Source organism: Molossus molossus, unplaced genomic scaffold (assembly GCF_014108415.1).
Source record: "Molossus molossus isolate mMolMol1 unplaced genomic scaffold, mMolMol1.p scaffold_m16_p_13, whole genome shotgun sequence".
In the NCBI taxonomy this organism is placed as follows: domain Eukaryota; kingdom Metazoa; phylum Chordata; class Mammalia; order Chiroptera; family Molossidae; genus Molossus; species Molossus molossus.
In genome coordinates this window covers 18,737,065-18,754,954 of record NW_023425348.1, presented here as the reverse complement: position 1 = coordinate 18,754,954, position 17,890 = coordinate 18,737,065, and the positions used below count along the sequence as shown (strand labels likewise).

At 44.4% G+C, this 17,890-nt stretch overlaps 2 pseudogenes; both read left to right on the top strand.

Annotated features, from left to right (window-relative positions):
• The first annotated feature begins 917 nt into the window (after positions 1–917).
• LOC118627821 lies at positions 918–6,216 on the top strand (annotated as a pseudogene).
• A 1,220-nt stretch (positions 6,217–7,436) lies between these two features.
• On the top strand, positions 7,437–13,936 carry LOC118627820 (annotated as a pseudogene).
• Positions 13,937–17,890: the final 3,954 nt, after the last annotated feature.

Sequence of the window (17,890 nt, the reverse complement as noted above, 5' to 3'; positions counted from 1 at the left end):
CGAGGTATACACCCTTGACCGGCATCAAAGCCGTGACTCTTTGGTCCACGGGCAGACAATTTAACCGCTGAGCCAAACCAGCCAGGGCAAAACTACATTGATTTTATTTGCACTAAATTTTCAAAACCTGGTGTTCTTTTGCACTTCATATCTGTTTACCATCCGTGTATTATTTCCTGCATATTGGTCTTTAGAATTTGACTTGTTTAAAAATGTATAGAACTTATTTAAGAAGTTATTTTATGCCCCTGCCATCAATGGAAAACCAATCTGACTTGCCAAAAGTAAGAGGAAACTATAAAAATAAATAGGATATGAAAACAGGTGATATAATTGAATTCTACTTAGACATGCTGTCTGTCTGAGGCTTGCTGTCTCTGTTAAAAAAGGAGCTGATCAAGTGTGAAGGGGGCGTTACAGGTGCCGTGGCTCTGCCTGGTGTCCTCCTGACCAGAGAAGTTGAAGGAGGGTTGGACATGGAAACTTGCTCCCACTGTGGTCCCTGTGATGAGGCCCATGCCAACAAACACTCTAAATCACCTTGGTGCCCGTGTGAGGCCCCTCCATGCTTCACCCCATGCCAGTGGGTTCCTGGGCAGACAGTAACTGACTGACTGGTGTGCTGGGCCCTGAGCTCAGGACTGAGGACCCAAAGCTGCATTAGATGAAGACCTTGCCAGTTGAGTGGGTTGTGCAAAGTCAAATGGAGGCTGACCTAGGGGCTGTGAGATCACACAGGAGGCACCTACGCTGGGAGAAGGCTGCCCCGAATTTTTGGAGAAACTGCTTTCCAGACAAGGAGTGTGTGGAAGAACCTCTGGGATGAGGGACGAGCAAGAGCAAATGCCAGAGGAGACACTTGCACGATCCAGGGTGTATGAGTCTGTGTGTTTGTGTGGGGAGGGGTAGAAGGCTTGATGGAGGTGGGTGGCTGGAACATAAAGGACACGGAGAGTGGGGGCAGAGTGAGAGGTGGGGCTGGACAGGAAACAGGGATGAAGGCTGCTGAGTGGGAGATGGGCCAGAGGGGCCCGGCTGGGACAAGCAGGCACCGGAAGGAGGCTGCTGCAGGCGTCTGGGTACAGGGTCGTGGAAGCCAAGCTGAGGATGGCAGTGGAAACGGACGGTGGGTTTGGATGAGTCCTCAGGAAGCGCTGCCCAGGAGAGGCCATTAGGCAGGGTACACCCAGAACCTCTTTCCGGAAGCCCCGAATAACTAAAGGATTCGCCGCCCTCGCAACTCAGCACAGGTCAGTCTCCCTGACCTCTCTCTTCTCCTTCCTTCCCTTCCACAGCCTTCGGTCAGCTTGTCTGCTCCATCTGTCCTCAGAGGTCTGGCCGATTCCGAACCTCCATTGCCTGGGCTGTGTAACACACAAACAACTCAAACTCCCCTCCTCTCTGGTAAAATCCTACAAGGAAAAGGGTTGAAATCTGTGGCCCGTCTCCGAGGTCACTGCTGTAAGTAAAGGCTGTGGTCAATTTGTTCATCTTTGTGTCCTCAGCACTCAGCCCCATGCGGGCCATGTGGGAGGCCCTCAGTAATTACAATGGATGAATGGATGGATGGAGGAATGGAACATTTTGCTCATCTTATACACCATATGCCTAGCTTGGTGCCTAGCACATATTAGGTGCTTATCAAATTAAATGAATGACTGACTGAATGAATGAATGAATGAATGAATGAGGAAGGAGTGAAGAAACGTAATAAAGAAGGAATAAACAGTCTTCTCTCTTCATTGTCCCCAAGGCCTAGTATACTGCCAGGCAAAGAGCAGGGGCTCAACAAATATTTGAATGTGGGAAGAAGGGAAGGTATGAAGAAAGCGGCGAAGGAAGGATGAACTGAACAAAAGAATTAGCCTTGCTGACTTTTCCTGGCACATAGAAGGTGCAAAGTTCATGTATGTTGGATATTAGTCCATGAAAGTTAAACGGGTGTTTTGAGGTCTCAAGGCCTCAGGTCAGAGCCACCCTCATTCCTGTGGGACTGGCTCTCCCCAGGGCACCCTGCATTGCAGGTGACCTTGCATCTGCCCTGGCAGGTAGATGAGCAGATGCATGCCCGCTACCCACAGCCCACGGCCGAGCGGCTGGGCTTGAGGCAATTGTGTGGCAGAGGAACCAGGAGTCCCACGTGGCTGCCCTGGACGAGTGCTCTTCAGTGACCAGCCTGGATGGTCACCTGCACCGGATGATGCACCAGGACTGCACCATCCGCAACAAGGTGATGGGCAGCTCATCTCAGGGAGTGAGGAGAGGGGTGTGAAGCCAGGACCCACTCCATCAGGCTGTGGTAGGAATGGTGAGGGCTGGGTGTCCGGGGCCTTAGGACTGAGTACCCCTAGTTTAGGGTGGAAGGTGACTTTGGAGTCTAACAGGCCCGAGTTTGAACTCCAGACCCACCATTTTCTCGCTCTGGGGCCTCAGGCAATCATTCACACATGTGTGCCTCAGTTTCCTCATCTCTCAAATGGGAATACTCATTTAGAGGGGAGGATCTGTGTGTGTGCAGCTTAAAGACGATAGTGTATAAAGCACCTAGCTCAGTGCTAGGCTTTCATTTAGGCACCAAATGCCTACTGAGTGCCGGCCACATGCCAGCCAGTATCAGGCACGTCCTGGAAGGTCAGGAATATACGTCTGTGACCAAGTCAGACATATTTGTCCTCACAGAATCTCCAGTTTAGCCACCCAAAGCAGGAGTTAGTTCTCTTCACTAGTGATGCATTAGCCATCAATTTCCACACCAATACTGCTGAACAAACAACCCCCAAACGTCAATGACTTCCAACAATGCACATTGACTTTTACTTGTGAGTCTGTGGGTCAGCAGGGCAGGTTTTCTCTGAAGGTCGACTAAAAGTTTTGTTGACCTTCCCCGGGCCCTGTCCCTTGCCTGGGGGACTGGGCTCTTCTCCATGTCTCATTCTCCAGCAGGCTAACCTGGGTATGTGTTCATAGTGAATGCAGATCTCAAAGAGAGACATACACAGCTCTGTTTAAGTCTGTGCCCTTGGGACCTGCTAACATCCCATTGATCAAAGCAGGTCACGTGGACAAGCCTAGTGTCTGAGTAGGCAGGAGTTAGAAGTTAAAGGGCAAAAGCAGGCATACAGAGAAAGGAGGAAAAAATCGGGCCCTTCATACAGTCATTTGCTCTTGAGTCTAACTGAGCAGTTAGAGGTGTGGTTATCTGGTTGCAGGCCCAGAGGTCAGTGTGGGTCTGAATAGGCTCCAGGGAGCTGAGAGTGAGACCCCACCCCTTTCATTCTACAGGAGGGAGCCTGAGGCCTTGAGAGGGGAAGACAGATAAAACCAGACTCTGGACAGTCAGCCCAACTCCCCTCCAGAGCTCAGAGCAGGTGCCCTGAGCCAGGGCCATGCAGCCTCACCCATGCTCCCTCCCGCCTCTCTCTCTCTTGGTCCTCCCAGAGCTGCACTCTGGCCACCAGAACATCCGCCTGCAGACGACTCCAGCGGCAGCACACAGGTGACCTTCCCTCCCTTCCATCACCCTCCCTCCAACCTAGAGTAATGGATTTGGATGTTCATCATCTATGGGTCACTTATGGTTTATTGGTTTTGGCTTTTATACTAGCATTCAAAATTGAGTTTTTAATTACAAAAGAACATACAAATCTATTCTCCCTGTAAAAATAAAATTGAAACCTCGCAGCGAAAGCTTAATTTGGCTTGACCATCCTTAATCCCCACTTGCCCTCCCTAGAAATAACACTGCTATTATCAGTTTACAGTGTAACCTTCTGTATGCTTTACACACACAGAAATATGAAGACACTACACAGAAAACACACTGCAAGGTCTGGTAATCTTAAAATCTCACCTAAGCACTCTTAATGTATTGTTCAACAACTTTGAATTTCATTCAGTGAAAAGGGATATTAATTCAGTCTTAGTTAATATTAAAGAAAAAAGCAAAGTGCGAAGAATGTGCATACTATGTTACTTTTTGCGTAAAAGGTAGAAATATTACTATGTACATGTGTTTGCATGTTTTCAAGAACAATGGAATGATAAACCAGAAACTAATCAAATGGTTACCTACAGAGGTGGGGGCAGGGAAATAAGTTACGTTTCCCTGAATATATCTTGATTTCTAGTTTTGACTTTGGAGTTAGGTAAAATGTTTTTTGTTTTGTTTTTTCTTTAGAGAGAAAGAGGAAGGAGCAGGGGGAGAGAGAGAGAGAGAGAGAGAGAGAGAGAGAGAGAGAGAGAGAGAGACAGAGAGAAGAGAGAAACATCAATTGGTTGCCTCTCCTACATGTCCCGACATGGGATCAAACCCAAAACCTAGGGATGTGTCCTGACTGGAAATAGACCCCACAACCTTTGGTGTACTGGACAATGCTCCAACCAAGTGAGCCACCAGGCCAGGGCAGTACATTTTTAAAAAACATAATTTAAGCAATTTAATAAAAAATAAATAAAAAACAGAAACATTGGAAACTAACAGTAAGTCAAGTTGGTGATGTAACCCCACAGAGAAAAATGTCTCTAGTGACAGATTCTTATACGACCTGTCCTTGTAGGGATATGGCCTAATGATACCAAGAGCTACACATAATCCTTTGAGACGTATTCTGGAGACTTTGCCCTAGTATTGGATGTAGTTAACCCTTGAACAACATGGGTTTGAACTGCACAGTCCCTATTCTAGGTGAATTTTTTTCAATAAATATATTTTCTTTTATGGTTTTCTCAGAATGTTTTCTTTTTCTCTAGCTTACTTTATTGCAACACAGTATATAATACATATAACACATAATATGATCTAATCATCTGTTTATATTATCTAGAAGGGTTCCAGCCGACAGTGGGCTGTTCATAGTTAAGTTTTGGGGGAGTCAAAAGTTATACTTGGATTTTTTACTGCTCTCTCACATCAAGGGTTGGCTGTATATCTAACTACTTTTGAAAATTGATCCATAATAGTCAACCACATGTATATAATATGCTTTGTTTGGCTTGTTTCTTATGTAGTTATTTAATATTTTACTTTTTAAAGATTATGTACACAAACCTGGACAGTGGTTAGAACATCAGCCAACGGACTGAAGGGTTGTGGGTTGGATTCCCGGTTGGGGGCATGTGCCTGGGTTTCGGGTTTGAGGCCTCGCCCCAATGGAGGTCATATGGGAGGCAGCCAATCAATGTGTCTCTCTCAAATTGATGTTTTTCTCTCTCTCTTATTCCCTCCCTCCTTTGCACTCTATCTAAAAATTAACGGAAAAATACCCTCAGATGAGGATTAACAAGAAAAAAGTTATGTGTGCATAATTTTGCATGATGAAAGGTATTCTCTTCCCATTTAAATTCATTAGTAATCCCTGTCCAGAGCGAACTGCAGTGGTTACTTATTTCTTTCTGGATTGTTTTATACATTTTTATGCATATAGTTCATTTTTTTATTCTTCACAAGAGAGTATGTATTACACCTTGTTGTGCCTCACTCTTTTTACCTACTTTACATGCATGTTCCATATTTGAACCAATTTCCTATTGATAAATATTTGGATTACTACTGGGAGCAGTACCATAGTGTGCATCCTAGTCCATCTGTCTTTATGCACCTTGTCTTCAGGTGTTCGAGTCTGTGGACGAAGTGGAGCAGGTGAAGGCAGAAGTCAGGTTGGAGGAGAAACAGCCCAAGATCCCCAGTGGGAACCTGGTGAATGGCACCGATTCCCTGGACTTGGGCCATCTTCCCCCACAACTTCTCCAGCTTCTCAGAGCACTCAGAACCCAGCCTGAGTACGGAGGACAGTGTCATGGACGCCCAGCTCAATGCCTCCCTGGTGCTTCAACCAGGGACAGCAGCGTGGATGAAGGACAGAGCAGCGGGGCCGCCACTTCCCGGGATGAGGCCCCCGTGATGAGGAGAGTGACCTGCTCACCATTGAGAATATGGACAAGTTCATGTCCATCCCAGGCAACATGGATGTTGCTCTGCTTAACAAGGAGGGACCGCAATAAGGGCTGGGAGACAGTGAGGTAGAGAAGTGTAACCAGGTGAACAGTGAGGACTACCTCTCAGAGGAGCCTGAGATGGAAGGTCCCTTCCCTGCCGGGGCTTCTCTGGCCGTGAGCACTTCTGCCAACAACGAGGCATCTCCTGTGTCTTCCAGCAGCGTCACCTGCTCCGTGAGTGTCTGGTCTTCTCCTCCATTCAGTGTTCTGCATCTGTGGTAGGGAGGGAATGTACCACAAATCTCACTTTCCAGATGACCTCTGGTTCCCTGCATTTTCCCCATCATGGAGGGTTCACTGTGGAAACCCATTTGGGAGAGACAACGATGTAACACTTAAAGAACACAGGCTTTGCAGTCAGTCATTCCCGGTGAGGGAGGAGGGTACTGGGAAAATTGCTGGGCAAGTGGAATGGGGAAACGGAGACAAGAAAAATAAACAAGGTCACACAATTTGCACAACTTACAGCCAGCTGTTGAGTCGCACGACCTTATCTCCCCTGACCAAGGACTCTTGAGAGCAAATGGTTTCTACCTCCCATCCTAACCGCAGAATACATAGTTTAACTTACCCTGGTTGGTGAAAGTAGAGAACAGAGACCCAATTAATGCCATTTGTGCCCTCTAAACCCAAGGGTAGATGAAGTCAGGGGAACAGATAACAAAAACACCATCAAAGCCAGACAGATTCCAAGATAAAAGTAAAACAGTAAAGCAGACCAAAGAATAGACCCAAACTCCCATATATGCTCATTTTTTATGCATCACCATATTACAAATACACTGGGAAAACTGAGGAATATTTGGCTGAAACCTCCCCTAAGAATCGTCCCCACAGAAAAAAAGCAAAGGGTAGAAAGCCCTCAGGACAAAGACTCGGTGAAGCTAGTGCTAAAGCATGGCCATGCCCCTTCCCAGGCAAGACCTTTGCATTTATTTTATTCCTAAACTCTAAGGGTTCCCAGGAGACTGGCACCAGGGGAGCAGCAGGCAGTGGCAGCTTATCCCGGGCTAACCCCCAATCCTGTCTCCTAGGCCCCCTTTTCTTTGATTTCCCAGTGAGCTCACTCAGACAGGAATCTCTCACAGACTCCAGAGAGGTGTTGTCGGATAGCCCCGAGTCAGAGAGCGAGGGCTGTCATATAACATACTATCGATTACATATTATATCATATGTATGTATAGCTTTGGAGGAATAGTCACTATTACATTAGCAGTAGGTGCTTCTTCTGGGTAAGTGTTATTGATGACAGGATATAGAAGAAGTTTCTCTTTATACCTACAAACTTCTGAGTTTCTCCTTGATTGATTTGTTTTTAATAGACATGGGTTAGTTTTATATTTTCAGAAACTAAAACTAATTTTTAATGAAAAGTAATAAGTAGCCCCAGATCTTGGCTTAATGAAATAAAGCACAGATTCTAAAGTCTGAGAGATACGGGGATGAGTTGCTGCTCAGCCACTGCCCAGCTGGGGGTCTTTGAGCAGTGGGGTACCCCTCTGAGCCTCCATTTCCATGTTGTTGTCCTGGCAGAACTTGTCCATGATGATGTCTTCTCCATCCGGGCAGCCAAACATGTCTCGTGCGCCCACTATATTCTGTTCATTGTACTGGATCTGTTGGGGGTCTACTGCGACATCATCTTAGAAAACAACATGGATTTCACAGACATCATCAAATTCTTTGATGGTACCCACAAAGCCATGGTCTTCCCCTGGGGGGGTGGGCTTCAGAGGGCCCCTTCCTGGGGCCTCGGGAGGTTGGAGATTTACTGAGATTGACACACAGCAAAGGGGATGGAGGGGGTTCTGCCCACTTCTAGTATCTATTTCTAAGTGGGTGAGCTGACATCTTGTAATGCGGAGGATATGTTTTTCTCAGGAATCTGGCAGACGGAGCGTGGGTGTTGAAATCAAGCTTGGAGCAATCCCTGGCTTTGCCACTAACCAGTTGTGCCCATGGACAACTTACTTCCCTCTCTCTAAACATCTGCTTCCCCACCTGTGAAATGGGGTAACAATGTCTGCTCAAAGGAATGACGTGTGCAGGGAAAGCATGAAAAAGGCAGTTCAAGTGGAAAAAAAAAAAAAGAAAAGAAAGAAAAAAAAGGCACAGCCTTGGAAATCAGATAAGATGTGGACTCTCTGAGCCAGCTCTTCAATCCAGTAGTTGGGGGACCTTGGGCAAGTGACTTCATGTCCCTGGGCTTCAGATTCCTGGAGGATAAAATGGTATAAACACCTCATTCACAGAGATGTCAGGAGAATCAAATGAGACGTGAATAAAGTATCACGTGATACCTGGCCCACATGAGGGGCCCAATGGCTGGAAATGGTCATTACTCTTATTACTACTATAATATATATTTTAACTAAAAAAGGTTTATGAAAAAGCAAAAGAAGAAAAAAGCCATCCGTGACCTTCCCCTGGAAACATTATTATTGTTGTAAATAAGCTGCTTATTTAGACTAATTATAGATGTACGGGAAAGTTACAAATTTAGTCTCAAGTGTTCCTAATACCCTTCATCCAGCTAACCCCTAATGTTAATATTTCAGCCGTACACTTGTCACAACTAAGACATTAACACTGATTCCACTGATACATTACTAGTAACGAAACCAGAGACTCTATATGATTTCACCTCGTTTTCACTCCATGTCCTTGTTCTGCTCCAGGATCCAACCCAAGAAACCACATTGCATTTAGTGGGATCATTAAAAAACTTTTTCCATTCAGACTTTTCCACAGTCATGTATATTTTTATTACAATCATAGAATCCAGATGTATCTAGTTTTGTTTTGTTTTCTCTACTACATAGTTTTAAAACTCTTGTATATAATCACCTTTTAACACTGCAGAATATATAACAGGTGACTAAGCCTACCCAACCACCCAATTGTTGGGGCATGGAGGCTGTCTTCAGTTAGAGGGTGTGAGTAGAACCCAAAGAAATTCCTATCTTAGTGCAGAGGTTCTCAAACTATCTCAGTTCATGGCACCTCAGGCCAAAAGTTCCACTAAGTGAGTTGTTAGCTTCAAACCACTTAATAAGTATTTTTATACACAAACAACTTAGCCTCCTTTTGAAAAAAGAATACACATAAGTCAAAAGAAAATTATTTTTTTATTATTTCTATTTCACTCTTAAATAAATACAATTAATAATGGGAAATGTGCACCTATTGGGCTTTGCCCAGCTTCTCAAACCTTGGAATCAGGTTGGACACCACCACCTTCATTTCCTGTCCCATGTCATTTTCACATGATACTTGTTGTTTATCACAGCAACCGCTTGCTGAGAACCTAGCTGTGCAAAGCTATAAGGTCATTGACAGGAATGTCATGTAGTTGGTGAACTCATTCATGCTAGAGTTCAACAGATGTAGAGTATTGCTGTTTCCCTCAAAACATTTCCGAGTTCACGGAGGTGCTCTGAGGTACCTTGGCACTCAGTTTGGGAACCATGGTCTTACTGTTTTTTTTCCTCTACTGAATGGTTTTTTATGATCTATGTATAAGTTTAGGATAGTCTGCCTTAAAGATCATTTTGTGTGGCTCTTGATAAAATCATTATTTTTGCTTTCTGTCCTTCCCTCCCTTCCATTGCTTCCTTCCTTTCATATTTCTAAGCATCGGCTATGAGCCTGGCATTGCTTTCTTACATAGCTCCCAGTCATGGTATTTACAGGAAGGGGAAAGAGAGAACCTAACTTTTTGTTGTTGTTGTTGTAAATCCTCACCTGAGGATAGTTTCCCTTTGACTTTCAGATAGAGCGGAGGAAGGGAGGAAAGGAGAGAAGAGAGAGAAACATCGATGTGAGAGAGACACACCAATTGGTTGCCTCCTGCACAACCCTGACTGGGACTGGTGATCAAACCTGCAACCCAGGTATGTGTCTTTGGCCAGGAATCAAACCCACGACCCTTCGGATTCTGGGCTGACGCTCTAACTGCTAAGCCAAAAGGGCCAGGGCTCTTATTTATTTTTTGGCAGACTAGTCACATGGTACAGCACAAGGTTTTTTCTCTGCCTTCTCTCGTGGTGTTCCAGAGAAACACCTGTGGCTGTGGTTGGAATAACTCCTATTTATTCAGCTCTCTATGCGTACTCGGGTCTGCATATGTCATGTTTGTCCTTGTGTCCTTGAATAGAGTGTATGGGAGTCTTTCTGTCTGTGGACTGCTTTCCTTTTCTCAATGTTCCCAGCATATCTTTTAACTGTTTACTGAAGAGTTGAGTCTCTATAGAGAAAATACATATAAAGAGAAAAATGTGTGAATCTGGGTTGTTTTTGTTATTGTGTACGGATGAATCCTTTTGATTTTTTATTGATTGATTTTTTGGTACGTGCCCCTAGCGGGAATCGAACCTGGGACTCTCTGGTCCACAGTCCGATGCTCTAGCCTCTGAGCCAAACGGGCCAGGGCTGGATGAATCCTTTTAATGTGAAAGAAAGAAATGCTTGTTTCTGAATACTCTATCTTCCCACATCAGTGACTCATACCCAGAGGGGACATATTCTCACAATCTTTTCCCAGAAATTTCAAGGCAAGTGAATCACTTCTCATTCCTTGTATTGGTTAGCTCTTCCAATGTGTAATGCTGCTTAACAAACCATCCCAAATCTAGAGGCTTAAAATAGATGTTTGTTTAGCTTGTGATTCTGTGTATCAGCAATATGGGCTGTGTTCATCTGAGAGGTTCTTCTGGTCTCAGCTGGACTGCTTTGTGTGTCTGTGATCACCTGGTAGCCAGCTGGGTACCTTGGCTTCCGACACTTGGCTGACTGTTAGCAAGGGCACTGAGGGGCCTGTGCCACATTTCTCTTGTCCTCCAGCAGGCTAGCTCAGGCTTGGTTCCAGGGCCATGATGGCATTTCGAAGAGAACAAGCAGCAGTGTGCAGAGCCTCTTGACACTTAGGCTTGGAGTTGTCATTAAGTCATTTCTACCATATTCTCTCGGTCAGAGTAAGTCACATGGCTGAGCTAAGATTCAAAGAATGGGGAAATAGACTCCACCACTTGATGGGAGGGATGTGGATACAGGCAGGGAAATCATTGAGGTCGTTTAGCAAAAACTTGTACTATGTACCCCAAGTTCCATACACAGGAGGTGCCTCCATAAGGGGATGACTTCCTGGTTGTTACCTCAGTTTCCTTGGGTTCCCATCATATCAACTAGATAAGATAAGTAATATTTCACCTCCTACCCCCATTTTACAGAAGAATACACTGAGGTCCAGAGAGGTCAAAACTCTTGCCTGAGATCACACAGCAAGGAAGCAGCAAAAGTGAGATTTGAATCTGGCTATGTGGTGATTTTATATAGCTATAACCTGAGCATTTTTGCTGCTACTCAGAAAATTGTATTTATTTCTGGCATAAGGATGATTTTCTCAGTGTTGCTGAAGAAGAGTGCAGTACTGCCCCGGACTTTGAGCATATGGGGCTACCTGATCATGACCAGGAATGCATTGAGGATGGGGGTCCCATAGCCCCAGCCTAGCTGGCTCTCTCCACTGCAGTACAGAGAGGAGGCTCCTCAGGCATCCTTAGCAAATAGGGAGGCCAGGCTGACAGGGAAAATCAGCAGGCCCACAATGGTGGTGGTGGTTGGAGGCAGCAAGAAGGAAAATCATTGTGTTGGTCAGAGGGCTCTGGGCTCAACTTACATCGCAGGACTTACTCACTCATCCACTCTCCTGTCAACCCACCTATCCATACATTCATCCCTACATCCAATTATTCACTTATAAGCTTATTTGTCTTTAAATTTTTGCATTAAAGTATAGTTGGCATTTAGTGTTATATTAATTTTAGGTGTACAATATAGTGATTTGACATTTATATACCTTGTTATATGATCACCATCATAAGTCTAGTAACCATCTATTACCATGCAAAATTAATATCATAATAATTCATCTTTCCTTTTATCCACCCATCACTTAACTACCCTTGCACCCATTTGTGCATCTACTCATCCACACATTCAACCATATTTTATTCCACACATTTTCTTCATTTGTCCATGTGCCTATCCATTCACTAATCCATCTATCCACCTGCCCACATGGCAACCTGTGCCACACATCATCCATCCATCCACAGGCCCATCCATCCATCCATCCATCCATCCATCCATCCATCCATCTCTCCTTTCTCCTTTACCATAGCCATCCCAGTGTCATTGCTGCCTTTGTCGACTTGAAGACTACACTGGAGATGATAGAGACCCAGACAGAGTGAGCAATAAATTGTAATTTATTTCCTCTTTATCTCTTTTTTATGGGCTCTCTTTCCTATCCATAAGCACTTCTTATTTTATGGTTATCATCCTGAAGGACCTGGTCACATCCAGGCACTTGAATTCCAGGGATCATCAATATCTATAATATCTACCCCCAGCCCTCCATTTCCACTGTCTTAGCATCTCCCTGGCTCTTGACTCCTGAACCCCTTTCTGCACTATTGAATTATGTTCAGCAACCCTGAGTGGCCAGGGCAGGGACCTGGGCTGGGAGTTAGAAAAGCTGGGCCTACCAGGGTGAGGGACGCTGTGAAGTCTGGTTCTGCCCTGGGATCCCCCACATGGGTGGCTCTGATCATTCAGGATTGTTCTCTTCCTTCCAGCTGACGAGAAATTCTCAAGGAAGTGCTTCACACTAAAGAGCAGAGGTAGCAATTTCGGCAGAAGAAGAGGAAAAGATAATGCAAACTTGGTGTGCTTGGGACGAAAGGCTGAGGCAAACAGCTGCTGCTGCTCTCTGGTGAGCCGGATCTCCGTGCCATACCCTCAGTCCCTGGCAGCGTCCTGCACAATCCCTGAGGCAGTGTATTTGGTATATCCCCAGCACACAATGCTATTTCAGTGTTTTCAGATTGAACTTGCCCGTTGGTTTTACTTGGATTTCAACATGCAGAGCATGCCAGGATTTCCTCAAGGTTGGGCAAGAAACTGTGCTCAAGTTGTCTTCAGCCATTGTCCATTGTTACTGCCTCAAGGTAAGGATAGAAAAAGTTTTCGATGACTGGAAGGATTATAAGATGGGGTATCAACATATGGTGCAATTATTCTTGATGAGCCATTTGAAAATGTCCTGCTGGTTCAAGGTACCTAGCAAAATCAGGCTGGGAATTTCAAATAGGAAAAGTTGAATAAAGAAGCTTCTCATGATTGTACTGCTAGAGAGGTCTTTTAAGAAACTGGTTTTGATAGCATGTATTACATTTGTAATGATGGTTACACTGAACTTCAAATCAATGACCAACTTACTTGTTTCTACATCATTCCAGGAATTCCAAAAGATAAGAATTTGACCTGAAATCAGAAGACACATTTGGAACATTGTGTGGTTCTCCACAGAGAAATTGCAATGTCATAGAAATGAAATGACCCCAAAATCCAAACTTGGTGTGGCTCCTAAAACTTTTTGATGGCTCTTAGGTTTATCAGACCTTCAAGAGAATGGCTTTCTTGAAGATTTGGAGATTACTCAGACTGACAGTGTATTTTCTTCAGCTAATAGCACACCAGCTAAATCCACTGTGGAGAAGTGGGGTCAAACCAAATTCCAGCATAGTTGGCAGTTATTGCCCGAAGATACTTCTGGTGACCAGTGGGCAAAGCACAGTCAACCTCTGCAGCAAAAGCCATAAAACAGTATCAAGACTCACCCAATGAAAAGAACAGACCAAACAGGTCCACAACCAGCCAGCCGAGCAACAGAATCTCTCCATGAAATATGAAAACAACTTCGTCCATGAAACCTTCAGGATTATTTGGACTTATCTGTCTCTGGTGAAGAACAGTTGTGAGCATGTGCCGAGGGACAGTCTGGGACATGAAATGAACATTGCAAGTCGCCCTTTTCATCCAGAACCTTTCTGAGTGTCAGGTTGACCATCACGCTACAGTGAAAATCTTGGACCTTTGATAGCCACAGATGTTTTGTGGGAGTCCAAGAGCAGAGACCTGTTGCATTCGAGTGGGTGTCTCTCTGAGACTTACCTTTCTCAGGTGTTTTAAAGAAATGCAAGGAGGGAATGGTGTCTCTGAGGAGATTGTTCTCTGTACTGAAAAGAGTAGAAATAAACATAAGTTTGAACTGTAAATGCAATTACAAACTTTTTTACAGATACATATTTTCAGTGTTTGGCTAATAAATTTCAGTTGCTTTTTATGAGGGTGTTTTTGTTCTGATTGTGTGTTTTATTTTATATTCTTTTAAAAATATGGTTTTATTGATTTCATAGAGAATGAAGAAGGAAGAGGGAAAGGGAGAGAGAGCGCAACATTGATTTGAGAGAGAAATATACACTGGTTGCCTCCTGCATGCATCATAATTGGGGACCGATCCTGCAACCTGGTATGTGCCTTAACCAGGAATTGAACTGGTGACTGGTGCACAGGACAACCGCAACCAACTGAGCCACATTGCCTAGGGCTTATTTTATATTCTGATAAAAAAAATATTTGAATTAGGGAATGCTCTATCTACTCATTTCAGTGATTGTACTAATAGTCTCCTTATATTGAAATATAAAAAGAAAAATACACAATTATTAAATGAATACAAGAACTGAAATGTCATGGGAGTCAAGATGACAGGTCATCATCTACTTTGATGGCATTTTGTTCATTTCTTTGCTTTTAACCACATAAATTCTCTAATGCACTCTGCTTAGAGTTTTGTTGAAAGGTTTTATTTAGCTTAGAGTCAGCACCTGCTAAGCCGATCTCATGTTCAAGACAAACTGTCAGCACTGCATGGGAGGACACAGTCCTCAGCCTGCCAGGACTGACTTGGGGGGGGGGGGTGCCGCTGTACCCTTGCCTTGTGCTGCCTGCAGTCACACCTGTGGCACTGCTGGAGCAAGGGTAGCAGAGAGCTCTGAGGCCGGGACCCAGAAACCGCCCTGCTGTGTGTCCTCACCATCCGGCCACCTACCTGCCAGTGTCCTACAATGATTCTGTTCAGGTGAGAAATTATTCTATATTACGGTTGTGTAAATACATATGGAATACTAACTGTTTCAGGTTTCACATTGCCTCTCAATGCTGATCTCTGGAAACTGATGCCACATTCGGTTCCAATTCGCAGTAGCAGCAGAGACTGGCTGCTTTATTGGCACACTGAAGGCCCTGAGGGATGGAGCGGGTGACAGGGTACACAGGTCAGCCTCTGGCGAATACAGCCTCGCTCTTGGGGGGGATCAGAACATGAGGGTAACATACATAACTCACTCCTAGGAACGCGTATTTGGTTTTTCAGGATTCTTAAATCCAAATAAGGATGGCAGTGCCCATTCTAAGGAGGATCTCAGCTATCACTGAGAACAGTCACCAGGGCTTCAGGGGGCTCCAGTGTTTGGGTACCTTTGAACCTCAATGAGGGTGTTTGTTCATGGGGTGTGGGGAGCGTGAGCATATGCAGGCAGTGCATATTATGTGGGTTTTAGAAATCATTGTTTATTTTTTACACGTGGGATTCACGAAATACACCTCTGCTTGTAAATTTAGTTGTGGAAGTCTTCATTCTGTATAAATAGCCTATTTAATAGGATTTCTATGTAACCTTGTGGGACTGTCAAAAGAAATGCTGGTGTAAGGAATTCACTTGGTATTGCTTTCCTTTCACTTCTGAATGGCTTGGTTTTAAAGGAGAAACCCTGTTTACTAATGAAGGTGTTACCCTCTTGGTGCTGAGCAGGAGAATTCACAATCACACCATTGCATTTAGAATTAGGTTATTTACAATTCTGCATCTTTATTGTGACAAATTTGTGAACCCTTCTGTGACTTTTTTAGATATATATTTTTTCAATTACAGTTTACATTCTGTATCATTGTGTATTACTTTCAGATGTACAGCAACCTGGTTAGAGAATCATGTACCTCACAGAGTGGTCTCCCTGCTGCTTTAAACACCCACCTGGCCCCATACATATGTGTCCTCATATTATTGACTATATCCCCTGGGCTACACTTTATGTCCCTATGACTAGTCTGTAACTACCAATTTGTACTGCTTAATCCCTTCATCTTTTTCACCCAGCCCCCCAACCCCATCCCCTCTGACAGTTACCAGTTTGTTCTCTGTATCTACGAATCTGTTTCTATTTTGTTTGTTTATTTTGTTCATTAGATTCCACATATACCAAAAATCATAGGCATTTGTCTTTCTCTGTCTGGCTTATTTCACTTACATAATGCCCTCTAGGTCCACGTATGCTGTCGCAAAGGCTAAGATTTGTTAAAAATGCATTACAATATTGTGTTTGGGAACTCTTACTGTTTTTTCCAGAAGTACAGCTGCTTTGCCTGTGTCTCCTTGAGCTGTATTTACAGTTGGTCCCATCATGCCAGATTTCTGTTCATTACTAGGGGAGTGAAATCCACATTTGTCTGATAGGTAAATCATTTTCACTGTTTAGTGTTATCTGGAAACCATTTAGTTGTTAGTAATTTTGCATGGTCTTTTGTTTGTTTGTTTGTTGTTTTAAGTGAGTGCTGTATATGTTCAGTTTTTCTGGGTCCTACAGTTGGAGTTTTCAGCTCTCAATACAGAAGCAAAAGAGATGAGAGTTAGTTGTCAGAAGTGTGTCTTCCAGGACTGTGGAGCCTTTTCAAGAACCACAAATGGTCTCCAGCACCTCTGGTTTAACCAGTGCCTGGTCCGCTGCCGCTTAGCTCAGTGCACGGAGGAACGACATAAGGGAATTGTTGGGGTGGGATTTTGATAACTTGAGGCTTTTACCTATCTTGACAGTTTGAGATGAAAAAAAAAATGTTAAAAGATGTGAGTAAAGTATACGTGTGTGATGCGATGTGATGTGAAGTATGCAGGAAATGTGTAAGTTGGATGCATCGGCTATACTTGTTGCCTCGAACCCGTGCATTTGTTTCCCAGCGTTCAGGTTTCCTTGAGAAAGGCCATGCTTCACACAGAGCTCGATTTCTCCTTCCAGACATTTGGCATGGTCTGAAGAAATCAAGTGCGAAGGAGTGTGCTGAATATGCAGTAACATACGTCTGTGTGCCTGGTTTTAAGGGGCTACATGAGAAGGGAGGTTGTGTGGGCTTCGTTATGTTTATGTCTTTGAGAGAGAAACAGGTCTTTGAATTCACTTTGTAAATGTTCTCATGTTCCAACCTGCCTCAGCTGAGCTTGGACCCATGACCAGCAGGCTTGCCAGGGCAAGCCCAGCCAGCAGTGGAAGGACACCCCGGCCACAGCGCACCACCCTTGAGTAGCCCTGCAGGTTGGGGTGGAGGGCAGAGGAGAGACCGCAACTGCAAAAGATGCTTTGTAAACCTGAACTGCCTGAGAAATCCCTGTGTTCCAGTAGAATATGTTTCTCTGTCTTCAGCAGAAATGATCAACTGAAAGAGAAATTAATAAAATGTATTGGAAAGTAAAGGAAGATTTGTTTGCTTACTTGGTTTTGTGTCCCAGGCAGCCCACGCCTAATACAAAGTTTCTAATTGTGCTCCTTGGCACTGTGGGGGTTTGTGGGAGTCAGAGTCCCCTCTGCCTAGAGGGGAGGAGGAAAGACTTAAAAACAACAACAGTGTTTTATAATCTGCCTCCATAATCTCTTGCCTTTATTTCTGACACAACCTCCTAAGTGGTCATATTCTCTCCTGGTTTTGCGCTCCTTCAATTTCTTCACACCAGGGCCACGTGAGCTTTCTAAAGTACAACCCTGATCATGTGAGGCCCCTCTTCAGAGCCTCGAATGTCTGTTTACCCACAGCTTTGGGATTTTATCTTTAAAGGTCTGGGTAGGAAACAGTTTACTCCAGATGGTTCAATGGAAGAGCCTTTTAAGGAAAGCACTATGTGCAGATACTCAGGTGGGGTTAAGGAAGCCCACAAGGAATGGGA